Raw genomic sequence first — 18,135 nt, 5'->3', positions numbered from 1 at the left:
CAGATTGAAAATCAGACAGAATATTGTTGGTGTTCAGGAAGCGAACCAGCTATTTGCAGATCAGTCTCTCCAGTACTTTTGCTATGCATGGTAAAATAGAGATAGGACGGTAGCAGTTGGGGTCAGCTTGATCTCCCCCTTTAAATAGGGGGCGTACTGAGGCCGTCTTCCAGGCATATGGAAGTTCAGCTGACTGTATGGATAAGTTGCAAAGGTAGGTGATGGGTTCTGCAATAATAGGGGCTGCAACTTTAAGAAAAAAGGGGTCCAGACCGTCCGGCCTAGGTGGTTTTTTGGGGTCAAGCTTGCTCAGGGTTTCAAAAACCTCCCTCACAGAGACATCCTGCAGGGAGAAGCTGTGGGCGGGGACTAGGTCAGGAGAGCTCAGAGGAGAGAGGTTGGGGGAGGGGTCCTGAGGTGTTACAGAAACAGGTGGAGTGGAAATTTGAACAAAATACTGGTTAAAAATATCAATCATATGTTTGTTATCAGATACAATGTTTCCTTCCCACATGAGAGAGGAAGGAAGTTGGGATGGTGCAGTTTTACCCTCCATGTCTTTAACAGTCTTCCAAAACTTTCGTGGGTTAGAGCCACACACTTTAAACTGTTCTTGAAAGTAGTCAGTCTTGGCTTTGCGGATGGATTGGGTGCATTTGTTTCTGATTCGTCTGAAGGATAACCGGTCAACAGAGAATTTTGATTTACGAGCCCTGCGCCAGGTGGAGTTTTTTAGACGAAGCTGTTCAGCAAGTTCATGATTAAACCATGGACTGCATCTGTTCCTTAGCCTCATCTTTTTGATGGGGGCATGTTTGTTTATTATTTCAGTAAAGGAGTCATAAAAAAGAGTCCATGCATTGTTAATATCAGGGATCAGGCTGAGTCTGTCCCAGCTAACCTCAGCTAGATCATGGAGAAAGGCTTGATCATTAAAATTTTTGAACAGACGTCTCTGGGTAATGATGGTAGGGCGTTTCATTATGCTTCCATTCCGAATACAGGCAGTGAAGCAGTGGTCACTAAGGTCGTTGCAGAAGACACCAGTGCAGTATCTGTCCGGGTTATTAGTGAGAATGACGTCAATAAGAGTAGCCTTATCCGGATTTTTGGGATCATAACGGGTGGGAGTGGCGATGATCTGAGAGAGGTTAAAGGGAACCCTGCATATTAAGACATGTAGGTCTTAAAAGATAAATGTTGGTATCAATTATAACAATGTGATATAAAAAACCTTGTTGATGTCTTCGTTTTTATAAAATTTTAAAATATAATTTAACATGTAGGTCGCCATTGTTTTTTACGTTCTGGGTAGTACGTCACACGGTGGCACCTGCTAACTCCCGTCCACTGTTCTGACACCCAGAAACAGATGAAAACACAGCTAAACAGGTGACGGCGCACCAGAAACACAGATGAAAACACAGCTGAACATTAAGGTGACGGCGCACCTACAAAAAAGTAAAATAAAATAAAAAAAAAGTGCAGCCCCATACAGCATGAACTATAAAAACACCATAAAACTCAGATAGACTAACAGACCACACGTTTCAACTAGCAGATAACCGATGCTACAATAAAAACCCCAGCCAGATCTGGCGTCATTAAATTAAATAAAGATGTTCTTGCCTATTTGAAGCGAAGTCTGCGCCTCCCGTTTCGTCAAAGTCCCGGGCCAGTCCCCTCAGCGTCGGGTCTGTCATCACCCAGCACCGAGGCCGGTTTTAGGGGGGAGAGGGGGGGGCTATGCCCACTCAAACGTGCATATTGCCCACCGGCGTCTCCATCCCGGCGGCTGCACCGAGAGCGGACAGCGCAGAGCGGAGAGCGGAGAGCGGAGAGCGGGTGGCGGAGCGCTGCGGGCTGTAGAGCCCCGGCTACGCAGGCTACGGCGTAGCCTACGCAGGCTACGGCGTAGCCTACGCAGGCTACGGCGTAGCCTACGCCGTCTACGCCGTAGGCTTCGCCGTCTACGCAGGAGCCTAATGCACTGGTAAGATGCGCACAACATTGATAATTTTTGCAGATCTCCCGTGCATCACAGAACTTTGATCCAGTTTGCCTGAACCGAGACGTCTTATGGGCTCCCTCGTCAGCCTCCACGGCCGGGAGAGAGCTGCTCAACTATGTTTTAGATACCTGTCCCAGTTAAACTAATGGGGCTTATCTTCCCAGAGCCACCGTCGTACGTCATCGCCCCCAGAATACATTGCGCAGGTAAAACATGGCGCCTCCCGCAGGTCAAAATATGTAATAAACATTGTAGATTTTTAAAGCAATTAGATTATTTTATGTGTTTCTAACAACATATTTTAGTATAAGAGAACAATTGTGGCTAATTAGGGACTACATGTCTTAATATGCAGGGTTCCCTTTAAGAGAGTCCCATTGGTTTAGGACTTGGGCAGGGTGTTTGAGCATGTCCCAATTGAGATCCCCCATCAGGACAAATTCAGCTTTGGTGTATGGGGCCAGGAGGGAGCTGAGGGTGGGCAAGGTGCACAAGGGGGCCGAGAGGGGATGATAGCATCCAGCAACTGTCATTGTGGAGTTCATAGTCAGCTTAATGTTGAGAATAAGTAGGTCAAACTGTTTGGGGATGGATTTTCTAAAGACGATGGAGGAATGGAGAGGTTCTTTAACAAAAATAGCAACCTTTAGAAGACCTGTCTTGTCGAAAAACATTATAACCCGTGATATCAACAGCAGAGTCAGGCACAGATTTTTTTAGCCATGATTCAGTGACAACTAATATATCAGGATTGGAGCTATGTGTCCAGACTTTTAGCTGATCAATCTTGGGTAGTAGGCTTCGGGAATTTATATGAAGAAAACCCAGAGCTTTACGGGAGCAAAAGTCAGTGAAACTGATGTCTTTCGGACCCAGGTTGGCATCAGGGCCAAGGTCCGTAACAGGATTAGGGTTGGAAGTAACAGCCGGACCAGGGTGCACATGAACATTTCCAGACAGAATTAAAAGTGAGACAATCAGGGCCCGACACAAAGGTGACAGAAAGCCATAGGGTTTCTTTTTAGATTGCACAATAATGCCAGAAGGCAGCAAAGTCATTCTTTGTAGTGATCTCATTATACGACATGCCATAAGAGGTAAAATAAGAAACCTGGTTCCATTCAAAGGAAGCCCAAGTAATCTGGTTATCATAAAATTAGTGTCTCTATCAAATACATAGTAGCTTGATGTTACTGAGGTGGGCAGTGATATGTGCAGGACGTAGCAGGGAAAGTGCTTGCATGTACAGTGAGAAGAGGAGATTATGATGAGGAGCACAACAGTAAAGTAGAGTGTGTTTGCTTTGGCCATGGCCAGGCCAGCTGTGATGTTAGCAGGTTAGCAGGAAAGGCTTTAACAGCCCAGCGGCAGCACCAGCAGCAGCAAAGGCAGGCCAGCGGTGATGTTAGCAGGTTAGCGGGTTAGCAGCAGAGGCTTCAGCAGCCCAGCAACAGCAGCAGCAGCAGCAGAGGCAGGCCAGCTGTGATGTTACCAGGTTAGCAGCGGAGGCTTCAACAGCCCAGCAGCAGCAGCAGCAGCAGCAGCAGCAGCAGCAGCAGCAGCAGCAGCAGGGGCAGGCCAGCAGTGATGTTAGCAGGTTAGCAGGCTAGCAGGAAAGGCTTTAACGGCCCAGCAGCAGCAGCAGCAGCAGCAGAGGGAGGCCAGCAGTGATGTTAGCAGGTTAGCAGGTTAGCAGCAGAGGCTTAAACAGCCCAGCAGCAGCAGCAGCAGAGGCAGGCCAGCAGTGATGTTACCAGGTTAGCAGCGGAGGCTTCAACAGCCCAGCAGCAGCAGCAGCAGCAGGGGCAGGGGCAGGCCAGCAGTGATGTTAGCAGGTTAGCAGGCTAGCAGGAAAGGCTTTAATGGCCCAGCAGCAGCAGCAGCAGCAGAGGCAGGCCAGCAGTGGGGTTAGCATTTCTCTCTCTTCGTGGTTCCCAAAGTAATGAATGGATTTCCAGACATACCACGGGTGCACAAGAAGAAGTGGAAATAACGTGTTAGCTGACGAATTCTCTCAATCTTAACAATCATCACAACTGAAAGATACTGCTAGAAGAAATATTGTTTTTACGTACTGTAGTTCTTAGTCAACTCTCACACCGAGAACTTCAAACATTTTCGTAATAAAACTATTGAGTTTTGGTGTTCTGCGCTTCACTTATTTGGGATACACAGACATATGGGGGAATTAAACAGGGGTGGACTCAATTCTAAAATAAGCATTTGATGATTCAGTCTTTTGACTCAATTTTACTGCAGTTAATGTTCTGATGCAACAGCTAACAGGAGATACGTCCGTTGGGTGACACAGCCCAAAGGGGTTGTGAAATTTCTTATCGAAGTAAACAGCAGCTATCTTTCCTGAACCCCCACCTTCCACTTGCTACAACAGGAGAGATGACCTTCTTGCCCACACTTGAAGCAATGTCTACAGGAGTCACCTATCTGAGCTTCCTGACACGCCCTACAACCCCTGGGCCGACTACGGCTGGGTGAGAATGTTCTCTCTGTTGGCCTGGCTTGTGTGGCCTCCACTGTCTGTAACAACAACTTTTTCATTTCTAGAACCTCAGCCCTTAGTACTTCTATTGGGTCTGTCTCTGTGTTGGGTCCCAGACTTTTCTTACTCTTCCCCCCTGCTTCACAGTTAGTGTCAACTGCTTCCACCGAGGTTCCCAGTGGATACCCCTCAGCCTGCACTTCACTGACTTTTGGAGGCTTGTTTATGACTGTCTTTCTCAATTTTTGTTGTCTTTCCTGTCCTAGGTTTGCAGCCTCACTGATTCGCTCAATTAACACCTCATCTGTGACAGTACGGTTACTGATATACGGCTTGAGCTGGAACTTAACCACATCACTGTAGAGACCGGTCTCTATTGAGCGGAGGAATTTTCTCTGAATAAGTTCTGGGCTAAACTGCTCACCTTCCTCACCCGCATCATCATCACTGGAAATTCTCATTAGCTTCTCTTTCAGTTCTATTGCTCTGAACAAGAAATTCTGTGCTGACTCTTTTGAATCCTGTGTCATGTTCATCAGGCGACACAATAGGTCAGAAGGGGAGTCTACCTTGTAATGACCCTTAGGTATGGTCTTGAGGGTGTGCAGTGTCACGTCTCGCTTGATTTCTAGCATCTCCCGCAGATGAAGACCTGGGCTCACAGCACGTGTAATTGCTTCAATGATCTCCGATTCTCCATGTCCTTTCCGCTGTCCAGCCTCTATCTGATTTATGAGGCTTGTGTAGGACAATTTGTCCTTTTGGCCGGCTTCACCAATCTGTCCAATTATCCTGAACTCCCGCCTCAACGTTACCTCGGGCAGTCTGGTTTGTGTTGTGGTGGCAGTCCTTGTGTCCTCTCCCTTTGCGGTCCTAATGGCGGGCCCAGTGTCTCCTACCTTTGCTTGTGTTTTGCCCTTGATCTTTTCCTCCAAAGCCCCAATTTCCTCTTCCATCTGCTGCTGTAACTTCTGGTAGTGCATTTTCAAGTTCTCTAACTCACTTGTTTCCTGAACTACAATCTCAGCCTCAGTTTCCCCCTGTTCTAGCTTCAGAGAGTCCAGATAGGACAGTACACGCTGCAGATACTGCTGATATGACTCTGTGGACTCTTCATCCTCCTCTATTTCATCTACAAGGTCTCCACCAACCTGATGAAGGCGCCTCTTGGTCTTCTGGCAAAACCCTCGACATTACACTTTAGATACTCACATAGGGAAATGAGCTCCGTCATTGCCAGCCCCAGAAGTATCCTGCTTACTTCATCCCTTGCTTCCTCCATGGTCCTCCGCTGCTCTGTTCTTCTATGCATATATATAAATAAAATTGAATTTAAAAAAAATTGAATTATGCTTTTATACGACTGGGCCGTGGGCTGAATCAACCATCCTCTGCTACCAAAATATGTAGCATGATGCAGAAGGAAACTGTCCTCCACTACATATTTAATTTAAAGTTTTAAATTTGGTCTTCAAAAAGCAAATATACATTTTACAACCATCGCAATTCGCTATAAAAACAGTAACTTTTCCACTCGAGTGCATACTCTTCCTCTCTGGAGTTTTAACGCCAGACTTCTGTTGTTCCTCCACACACCTTGTAGCGTCTGTGCCCACTGCTGGTGAGACTCAGACATGGTGCACTGCCAGACAAAAGTACATTTTTAAACAATAAAAAGAACCTCTTACTTTAACAGAAAACACTCAGAAAACATCACCTGAACAACATGCAAATATCATAACTGTAGGCATATCCTCCCACTGATGACTCTGTGTGCCACACTGGTGCTGTTAAACTGATAGAGACCTATACTACTGTTGGTCCAAAAATAAATAGAAAAATCAGGACACAGGAGATGTAGAAGAAAGAAGAAAGAGGGGATGCAAAACATATTTCTGGATGCAGTGAAAGAGGATATGCATGGTGGGACAGAGGAAGAACAAAAGACGCGGGAAGATGAACCACAGTGGCGACGTCAAACGGGAGAAAACCAAAGTCGACAACGCTGCCTTTGGTTGGGTTTTGGTCACTATCGTTGCTGCAAATGTAACCAGATTTAGACAGAACTCGGCACCGAAGCAAGAAAAATCCTAAAAGGAGGAATTTCGCAACTACGTGGTTCCCAAAGTAATGAATGGATTTCCATGGATAATGGATAATGTGTTAGATGTCGAATTCTTTCAATCTTAACAATCATCACAACTGAAATACAAAGATACTGCTAGAAGAAATATTGTTTTTACGTAGTTCTTAGTCAACTCTCACACCGAGAACTTCAAACATTTTCTTAATAAAACTATTGAGTTTTGATGTTCTGCGCTTCACTTATTTGGGATTGTGAGAACGTGAGCAACCCCTCCCCTTCTCACCGTCACCGGACATTGTAAATATGTGTGTGGCACATGCCGGCGTCGGGAGCGCGGAGGACCAGAAGCCGGTGGCTTATATAAGCCGCAAACTGTTTCCCCGGGAGACCAGGTATGCAGCGGTTGAGCTGGAGTGCCTGGCCGTGAAGTGGGCACTGGACACTTTCAAATATTACCTGCTTGGAAGAGACTTTTTTTTGGAGAACGACCTCCGCGCCTTGCAGTGGTTGGGCCGCATGAAAGACTCCAACGCCCGTGTCATCCGCTGGTTCTTGGCACTGCAGCCTTTACGGTGCCGTACCGCGCAGGCACGCAGAGCGCTGTGGCAGACTTCTTGTCTCGCCACCCTGTTGGCGAGACTCCAGAGGGGGAGGGAAATGTGAGAACGTGAGCAATCCCTCTCCTTCTCACAGGACTTTGTAAATATGTGTGTGGCACGTGCACTTTCACCACACCTACAACTCACATGAAGCAGTTCTCTCCACACTTTCATCCTGGCGGGTAGTGAGGTACCCACTACTCGTCTCATTTTCACCCATCCACAGTTGACAACACTATTATAGCACACGGACTCTCAAACATTCAGACACTCGCATACACGCACACACTCACCCACACGTCTCCCCCTGCTCCGCAGTGGTAGTGCGCGCCGCTGCAGGAGCTTTATCGAGACGGGGCCCGGGTGGGCATAGCCCATGGTTGCCCAGGGGTGGTTGATTATTTTTTGTATGTTTATGTTTGTACTAATAATTATATTACATTGTATTAGATGTGTTTAGATGTGTAGACATTATATAAAGTTTTTAAAGTATATTTATTATTGATGATTATATTTTCGGTGAGGTTGTGCAGCAGTTGGGGACTGTTATTTTTTTTTTCTATGGTTTTCTAGGGTTTTCAGGAAAGATTGCAGCAGACCCCTCCCAACCCGGACACAAACTGTTTCAGACTCTTCCCTCTGGCAGGAGGCTGCGGTCCATCAGGACCAAAACCTCACGCCACAAAAACAGTTTCTTCCCGTCTGCAGCTGTCCTCATCAACAAGGCCCCCCTCTCCCCCGTCTACCACGGACTGCCCCCCCATCCCACTCTACGTTACATTAACGTAAAGATTCCAATCCTGACCTTATGAGTTACATTAACGCACATCCTAAGTCACTTTTGTACAGACTCATATCCGGCACTTTAAAAAGCTCATATTGTACATTTCTGTTTATACACTTTGGGCCAAATCCACAAAAGGATTGCGCGGCTTTTGCGGCCGCTAAACCGGTGCAAATGAGACAAAAAGAGAGCGTCTAATTCACAAAGCACCCGCAAAGGGCGAATTGCTCCACAAACTGCGCTGCCAAGCAAATAGTGGCATTGTGCGCCGGTGCCATTTGCATGCATGCAAATTAGGTAATATTCATAAATTCGGCTCAAAATTGCCCCCTTTCTATGCAAATAAGCCTCATTGCAAAAAGCGCCTAATTCAGAAAGGCCAGCGCTATTTACCACACGCAAAAATAGTGGAGCAAATACCGTCTTTCAAGCGTGTATTAACTGCGCGCAAAATCACTCTTCACTCCCCCTGCAGCTCTTTTTCTCTCTCTCTTCAATGTGATTCAAGCCTGTGTAATACTGAATGATATTAAGGGTGAAATCTACATTCAGACATGACTGTAGACAATCAGATCAAGTGGGGTTGTGGACTTATCGGATTTAAAAATAAAAGTAACAGGACGGAGTTCAGGATTCATCCATACATAATTGGGGCTGCTTTATTACAAACAATTCCACCATATAAACATATAAATCTAGAATGTGTGTGTTTAACAGCTGACCTGTAGGTGTGTGTAGCAAAACACAGAACATGAATTACCGTCAGATCCTGATCTGGGACCTCATCTATAAAGCTTGCTTGCGCACAAAAGGGGCCTGAAAGATGCGGCGACGCGCACTGTACGGTGCGCGTTGCTCTGCGTCGATTTAACGCGGAACCATAAATCAGCCTTGAACAGCACTGAGGGAGGAGGGAGGAGGGGGAGCGGGGCTCTTCGCACGTAAATCCACAAAGATCAGATTGCGCCCGCAAATAGCGCTGTGAATTGCGCTGCATTTGCGCCCGCAATTTGCCCCGCTTTAAGGTCCTATTCACAAAAGATTTTGCTCTAATGATATACCGGCGCAAACACGCCCATAAATCTCTGCACCTGAGTGTAATTTGCCCTTTTCTGAGTAGGTGAGCGGAGCTGTTTCCAGTGTTCTCCGTAATTCAGCACACAGATTGGTCCCTAATGAAAACTTCAGAGAGCACAACAGCCTCAACTTTCACGTATTTGTACTTCTCTAGTATTTCGCATGTAGCTAGATAGATAGATAGAACTTTATTCATCCCCAAAGGGAAATTCAATCGTCCAGCAGCTCATCAAAACATAAACATAAAAATCAACCACACTTCCATTCAGACAATAAAAGCACATTCATAATATTAAAATAAACATATAAGGTTTAAAAAAAAGAGTGCACTGGCCACCATCGTGTGGTAGAACATAGCCATCATCTCCACACACACATAAAGACCTCAGTTGTATGACATAAGCTAATGAAATTTCAAATGTTAAGAGGCTGTGCGCATTTACGCACAAGGCACAGCACCAGTAACTTCATTAACACCGGATCGGGATCAGATCAGGATCTAATGGTAATTCATGTTCTTTGTTTTGCTACACACACCTACAGGTCAGCTGTTAAACACACACATTCTAGATGTATATGTTTATATGGTGGAATTGTTTGTAATAAAGCAGCCCCTTATGTATGGATGAATCCTGAACTCCGTCCTGTTACTTTTATTTTTAAATCCGATAAGTCCACAACCCCACTTGATCTGACTGTCTACAGTCATGTCTGAATGTAGATTTCACCCTTTTTTTTTTTTTTTTTTTTTTTTTTTTTTTTTTTTTTTTACCTTGTCTGCACACATATTATTGATTGATACCATGACGGTAGAAACCAAAAGTGTATATATGTGCATTATTACTATATATACATATATATACGCACACATATGCGCAGACATACATAAATATACACATACAAACCCAGTGTTTTTTTTTTGGGGGGGTGGGGGGGGGGGGGTGACGACATCCACTGCCAATCCAGGAAGCAGGAACACACGGAGACACACGTCAAGCACTGGAAATCTGCAACAAAAAAACCACAAACAAAGCACGAAACCGGCACGGAGCCATCCAAAACACGAACAGCAATCGACCTAAATCTTGAGATCTGATCGCAGTCTGAGCTAAGCTATCGCTACCGCTACCTAAACCCAAAAACTAGAGAGCCAGCATGCAGGTGAACAAGCCAGTGTGTATGTCTATGTGTGTGTGTGTGTATGTATATGATCATGCATGTGTGTGTGTGTGTGTGTGTGTGTGTGTGTGTGTGTGTGTGTGTGTGTGTGTGTGTGTGTGTGTGTGTGTATGCATGTGACTAAATGACTATATGTGTGTGTGTGTGTGTGTGTGTGTGTGTGTGTGTGTGTGTAATAAACCAAACAAAGCTCCACCTGAAGTGTATCTATAGTGGGGGAGGGGGGGGAGCAACCCCGCCACCCGCGAGACCAGAGGCCGACAAGGAAGAGCCCGGAACCCAGGCCACCGGCAACCCCACAGAGGGGAGAAGTAGGAGGGAGGCAACCCACCGCCTGCGAGGCCCCCCCCCCACCCGGCGGCGGCCGAGGGGGCCCGCGGGCGGGGCCCCCACGGCGCGGAAAGAAGCAGCCAGGGATCCCGCGGCGGCGGACCGCGACCCAGGCAATCCCCGGCCACCCGGTCCGGGCCGGACACGCGGCCAGGAGGCCCTCACCCTTCAGGCCAACGACCCCCACCCGGCAGGGGGCCAGCCTGCCCGGAGAGACAGAGCCGCCCCGGCCGCCGACGCGGGCAGGCGCACCCGTCCCCCACGAAAGTGGCCCTCCAAGACCAGAGGGGCGCCCCGCCGTAGAGGCAGCGGGGGGGACCGGAGACGGGCCCGGAGAGAGGGAACCCCCCAACAAGGCGACACCCGCGCAGGCCCGACAACGGAGGGCCCCAGACCCAGGCATCCCATTCATTCATCCATTCACCTATTCGATACCTATACTAATAATAATATAATATACTATACATAATAATAATAATAATACTAATAATAATACTAATAATAATAATAATAATAACCATCTTTGTATAAAATAATATTGATAAATTATTAAGTTTTTGATGTCCTGCCAATGGAGGCTCAAATCCTCCATGGCAGGACCCTTCCATACCGCATTCCCACCGACACAGACATACAATCACGCACCGTTTCCCCCTCCCCGGGGGGATCCAGCACCGCCAGAAGGCACCCCAGGCTGCACGGCGGGCCCCGCCAGGCCCGGGTAACCCGACCCACCCGTCCCAGGCCCAGGCCGGTGAGGGAACGCGGGTGATGTGGGACCCCCTCCCGCCCCTTGTGTTGAGTGCATGTGATTAATGCCATAAAAACAGGGAGGAGGGAGGGCCAAGTATCGATTGACACAGACCCCCCCCCCTCCCGAACTACGTGTCCTTGTCAAATGTATTTATTAAGTGTTGAATGTGCAGTGTCTATTTTGCTGTTAAAACCGTGAGGCGGGGAGTGCCAGGCCCCGCGGGACAGTGCCCCCCACGACCCGGACCCCCCGCCTTTCGCCTATGTGCGTATGAATCGTGTAGGGGGGGCAAGAGGGGGAGCGGAGGCCGAAGCCAGGAAGCAGGACCAGCAAAGCCGGCCCTGATAAGACACCCGCGTCCCCCCACCGGCCGTCCAGTAGACAGTAGACTGTAGATTTCACCCTTAATATCATTCAGTATCACACAGGCTTGAATGACATTGGAGAGAGAGAGAGAAACAGAGACAGACGGGGAGTGAGGAGTTTGCGTGCAGTTTAATACACGCTTCTGAAACACGGTATTTGCTCCACTATTTTTGCGTGTGGCAAATAGCTCTGGCCTTTCTGAATTAGGCGCTTTTTGCAATGAGGCTTATTTGCATAGAAAGGGGGCGATTTTGCGCCGAATGCATGCATGCAAATGGCACCGGCGCAGACTGCCACTATTTGCTTGGCAGCGCAGTTTGTGGAGCAATTCGCCCTTTGCGGGTGCTTTAATTAGACGCTCTCTTTTTGTCTCATTTGCACCGGTTTGGCGGCCGCAAAAGCCGCGCAATCCTTTTGTCAGGATTTATCACATATCACAACATATATCAGACTTATAATAAAAATAGCGCTGATCGTGTCCCTCTGTGTTTGAAGCGTCAGTCAGGACTCTGCTGGTGCTGCTGCACCTGCGGTGACACGCCGGGAACCTCCTCCACTGCTTTAGGACAGAACAAATGAGGGGCTTCCTAGAGCGTTTAGGGGCTCCACGGAGCCCCTCATTTCTTCCCTAAAGGGACACAGATTTTTTTATATATATAATGAGTTTTACGCGCGCGTGAAACCTTTACGTGCGGGTGTAAGCCTAAATTATGGTTCCGCGTCACCAACGCAGAGCCTACGGCGTAGGGTACACGGCGACGCGCACCTACGCCGTAGGCTCTGCGTTGGTGACGCAGAACCATAAACCCGCCCTGAGCAGCTCAGAGGGGAGACGGGAGAGGAGGAGGGGGAGCGGGGGGTGAAGCGGGTCTGCCGGGCCCTTCTCACAGGGTGTGATTTGCAGTTAATGGCTGATCCTACCGTTAGTTTTTAAACTGTAAAAAGTGGGGGGGACAAAAACATGATTTTGAAAAGACGGGGGGACATGCCCCCCCCTGTTGCGCCGGGGCACTCACGGCGTTCCGCGCAGCAACGGCGTTCTGCTACTCACTCGCTTTATTTTATATTATTTATTTTTCTACTTTTACTGTGACCACCAAATAATGTCGTTTTCCTGTCCTCCACCTCATCCACAACATCTCGATCTCAGATCTCAGTGAAATTCAGTGGCACGGTGGCTCGACTTTATTTTTTATTTCTGCAGTTTTCATTATGGACCAATCTGTGTGCTGAAATATGGAGAACACTGGAAACAGCTCCGCTCACTCAGACAAGTGCAAATTGCACTCAGCCGCAAAACTTTATGGGCGTGTTTGCTCCGGTATATCATTAGAGCAAAGTCTTTTGTGAATAGGACCTTAAAGCGGGGCAAATTGCGGGCGCTAAAGCAGCGCAATTCACAGCGCTATTTGCGGGCGCAATCTGTTCTTTGTGGATTTACCCCTTTATCTCTTATATACAGTATTTGCTTTTATATTTGTATGGTATTGCACCAATCACCACAACAAATTCTTTGTGTGTGTTTAACAAACTTGGCAATAAACCCTTTTCTGATTCTGATTCTGATGATTCAGTCTTTTGACTCAATTTTACTTAATGTTCTGATGCAACAGCTAACAGGAGATGTTGTACGTCCGTTGGGTGACACAGCCCAAAGGGGTTGTGAAATTTCTTATTGAAGTAAGTTATCTTCCCTGAACCACCACCTTCCACTTCCTACAACAGGAAGAAACTGTTGGTCAGTTGATTAATCCGTTTTCATTAAAACAAACATGATTCAGCTCACAAATATACTTTTAAGGGGGAAAACAAAATTGTTTGATTTTACCGAGTCTGATTCTTTAATGTCACATTTACGTTTCAATATTGTATACATTGGAACATACAATCGAGTTTGAAACTTTTTTTGTATTAAAAGTGTGTTTTACTGTTTAAGTGTATTGTTCTGCTGCTTAAACATCAATATATAGATTATACTTCCCAACGGCTGCATGTATAAACTGAACAAGATTGGCCCTAGCACTGAACCCTGCGGAACACCATAACAGACCCTTGACTGTTCTGAAGAAACCTCATGTACATGAACAAACTGGAACCTGTCAGATAGATATGATTTAAACCAACATGGAGCTGTCCCTTTAATCCCAACAACATGCTCTAACCTGTGCAGTAAAATGCCATGATCAACAGTGTCAAAAGCAGCACTGAGGTCCAGTAGAACCAATATGGACACTAGTCCCTTATCTGATGTCCAGTAGAACCAGTATGGACACTAATCCCTTATCTGAGGTCCAGTAGAACCAGTACACTAATCCCTTATCTGAGGTCCAGTAGAACCAGTATGGATACTAATCCCTTATCTGAGGTCCAGTAGAACCAGTATGGAAACTAGTCCCTTATCTGAGGTCCAGTAGAACCAGTATGGATACTAATCCCTTATCTGAGGTCCAGTAGAACCAGTATGGATACTAATCTCTTATCTGAGGTCCAGTAGAACCAGTATGGACACTAATCCCTTATCTGAGGTCCAGTAGAACCAGTATGGATACTAATCTCTTATCTGAGGCCATAAGAAGGTCATTCATGACTGGAACCAGTGCTGTCTCTGTGCTATGATGCATTCTGAACCCTGACTGAAAGACTTCAAACAGATAATTTCTTTACAAATGGTCACATAACTGGCTGGCAATTACCTTTTCCAGAATTTTAGATACAAATGGCAGGTTTAATTATTGGTCTATAATTAGCTAAAGTGTCTGGGTCAAGAGAGGGTTTTAGAGAAGTTTAATTACTGCAACTTTAAAAACTTGTGACACATATCCTAGGTTTAGGGATAAGTTGATGTGGTCCAGTATTGTACCAATAAGAGAAAAAAAAAACATTTTTGAGGTCAGCTCAGTGAGGTCTACAGGATCAAGGCAGTCTAGAGTCAAGTCAAAGTCTAAGGAAGTCACTAAAGCTGAAGAAATGCCCATAGCTGCTACCAGGTGGGCCTGGTTGATTTGTTTCTCTAATTCTGATGATTTTACTGTTAAAGAAGCTCATAAAGTCTTCACTACTGAGAGCTGCAGGAATGCACGGCTCAACAGGTGACTTTGTCAACCTGGCTACAGTGCTGAACAGAAAACGTGGGATATTTTTATTATTCTCTATCAACGTTGAATAATTGGCTGTTCTAGCTTTGTGAAGGGCTTTTTAATATACTATTGTACTATATTTCCATGCACGACAAGGGGTCTACAGACTTACAAGACTACCACTTCTGGTTAAGCCCTATGGTGGACGGAGGTTTTAGTTCAGAGGATGCAGCAGTTCAACTGAGTTCATGTCAGTTGTTCTTGCAAAAATGACTTGTTCATGCTTCAGTTGTAATTGTGAAATCTTTTGTTACAAAGTTGCAATATCACACTCATTTGACTGTTTCACATTTGCAACGGGAAAATTAAACATTAATATGGGTTATCAACTAAATCAGTGTATATATATCATTTATTTTTCAGGTTTTATTAATGCACAATACCTAAATTTGTTCAATATCATGTTCATTATCGGGGAACCTTTTCTGAAAACTCAACGCCATCGAATTTAGCATGGCCCCTACACATAATATAAATGTAACTGGAAAGGACATAATTGCAAATACTGATAATTTGTACAATCAGACCTCATTTGGTGGTCACTTGGTGATCAATATTGTACCGCAGGACTAAGTCTACATTCACATTGCTTTGCTAAAGTTTATCCATTTTATTTTTCACTAATGTTCCTAAAATCTTTTTTTTTATTATCATTATTTTGTCATATTTAAAAAAAAATGTGTGGAAAAGAAAAAACAGTAAATGGTAAAACCAAGTCAACAATGTAACAGTCTGCTAATGGAGCCAGTCTTAAATCCGCTTTAGTTTACACCAGGTTGCATGATGGGATGGGGAAGGTCATCTATCTGCCTCTGCCAATGTCGTCGCCTGATTGACTTTGTTTTAATTTAACTAAAAGGTGGTCAAATTTAAAATATTTGTCAAGAAAGTGATGAGGAAAAGGCAGATATATGTTCCATAAAGACAGATTTAATTGTAGCATCAAAGAACCAGTGAATAGTAGAGTAATACATGAACCTGGATTACTGACTATGATGGACATTATGAATCATGTTTTTGGACTAAATTGCTGAACTTGGCACAAGTTTAAAATATGCAAATACATGGCAACTCAAGCAGTATTTTGTTAAGACATTTAAATTAATGAGTAACATGATAAAAACTACACATTTCTCAGGTTTAAAGCAACTGGAAAAAAGGACAAATAACTATTTGAATATTTTATTGTATTTTTTATTTTTCGCTGAGAACGTTGGGATGCACCATCTTCATTTTGGTCGTTGAAAGCATCTCAGAGCATTTCGCAGGATATTCCATTCTGTTGAGTAAACAGTTGGATAAGAAAATGTACACCTTTGATGTCTTTGGTCTGAGACAAATAAGTTCATAAACATGTTTTGAATCCAACATAATTGTGGCATTTACACTCTCTAGTCTCCGGAGTCTTCGTTCCAGCCAGATGGCTGTGTCGTCCACGCAGTGGCTTTTGTTTGAGATAGTGATGAACCTATTGAAACGAACGGGACACAATCAGCAAACAAACCAATACACAGATAATTAGATTTTAATGAACGCTATAGCCGACATGCCTGAGAGCTGCAAAGGAAATATATTTCACTTTAATTAATCGTCAAAGGCTTAAACCAACGTGGCTCTTGGAGATGCTTCACGTTCCGTCCAGAAGACTTCTGGAATCTTCTGTATGGAAGGAGAAACATCCTCAAAAACAATAAAAGGAAAAAAAACCTAAAAAGAATGAGAAATCTGATAAAATCTGATAGATTGATCAGAATGATTCACTCTTAATTGAAAGCAGAGATTCTGCATGGTTTGATTCCTGCTTCATGCTTCATTCATGCTGTATTCAGTTGTTTCCTACAGTCTCAATTTACATATTTGAGTCCTTAAAACCAGATACAGAACATAATCTGTGTCTTATATTAACTTTGTTTCTGTCATCACATATGGACAACACCCAACCTATCTGGAAAATAGCAACAGCTGACAAAAGTCTTTCAGTTTTCCATAGTGAAAGCTTATTTTTCGTCTTTTTAAACATCAGTATTCAGGAAGGAGCTAACGCTGCCCCACGTTAATCCAGAAATGGGTTAATGGGCAGAACAATCAGGCCTGGAATTCTTCTGGAACACTGCCACTTAAGTTCAGTCACCACATGTTACATACAGTATATCAGTTGGCTTTTTTAGCTCATGCTTATATATGATTTAGATGTCATCTTACAATGAGTCTGATCAAATGTATTTAACTTAAGCAGAAAAGGGCTATTGGGTACCCATTGCCCAGTGGTTCAGTTAGTAGACTTGAAAATTAAACATGAGCAATATAAGCATCCTCTTTCAATAAAGTGATTAAAAACTTACATGTATGCATGTTTTCTACAGATACCGAATGCTTGTGGCATCTGTTGAAAGCAAGCTCTGACTGGTTCCCTGATGTAGGCCTTGGAAGTTTCTTTACAACAGCTGGGTTGGAGCATGACACCTATGTGTTTGAACAGACTTGGCTGACCTACAACACAGAAAAACACAGAGCAGAATAAAACTGGACTATTGAAGTCAGTTGTCTATGCAGGTATTGAAGCTATTGAAGAGTTTCTCTCTATGCTCTAAGACTAATAAACACTCACCGGCCACTTTATTAGGTACACCCGTCCAACTGCTCATTAATGCAAATTTCTAATCAGTCAATCACATGGCAGCAACTCAATGCCTTTAGGCATGTAGACATGGTCAAGACGATCTATTGCAGTTCAAACTGAGCATCGGAATGGGGAAGAAAGGTTATTTAAGTGACTTTGGATGTGGCATGGTTGTTGGTGCCAGACAGGCTGGTCTGAGTAGGCTATTTCAGAAATTGCTGATCTACTGTGATTTTCATGCAGAACCATCTCTAGGGTTTACAGAGAATGGTCCAAAAAAGAGAAAATATACAGTTCTGTGGGTGCAAATGCCTTGTTGATGGCAGAGGTCAGAGGAAAATGGCCAGACTGGTTGGAGCTGATAGAAAGGCAACAGAAACTCAAATAACCACTCGTTACAACCGAAGTATGTAGAAGAGCATCTCTGAACGCACAACACGTCGAACCTTGAGGCGGATGGGCCACAGCAGCAGCAGACCACACCGGGAGCCACTCCTGTCAGCTAAGAACAGGAAACTGAAGCAACAATTCACAGAGGCTCACCAAAATTGGACAACAGAAGATTGGAAAAATGTTGCGTGGTCTGATGAGTCTCCATTTCTGCTGCCACATTCGGATGGTAGGGACTGAATTTGGCGTCAACAACATGAAAGCATGGATCCATCCTGCCTTGTATCAATGGTTCAGGCTGG

Source organism: Cololabis saira, chromosome 3, assembly GCF_033807715.1.
Source record: "Cololabis saira isolate AMF1-May2022 chromosome 3, fColSai1.1, whole genome shotgun sequence".
Taxonomy (NCBI): Eukaryota; Metazoa; Chordata; class Actinopteri; order Beloniformes; family Belonidae; genus Cololabis; species Cololabis saira.
The sequence above is the reverse complement of the archived record's forward strand: the minus strand, read 5'-3'. Positions refer to the sequence as shown.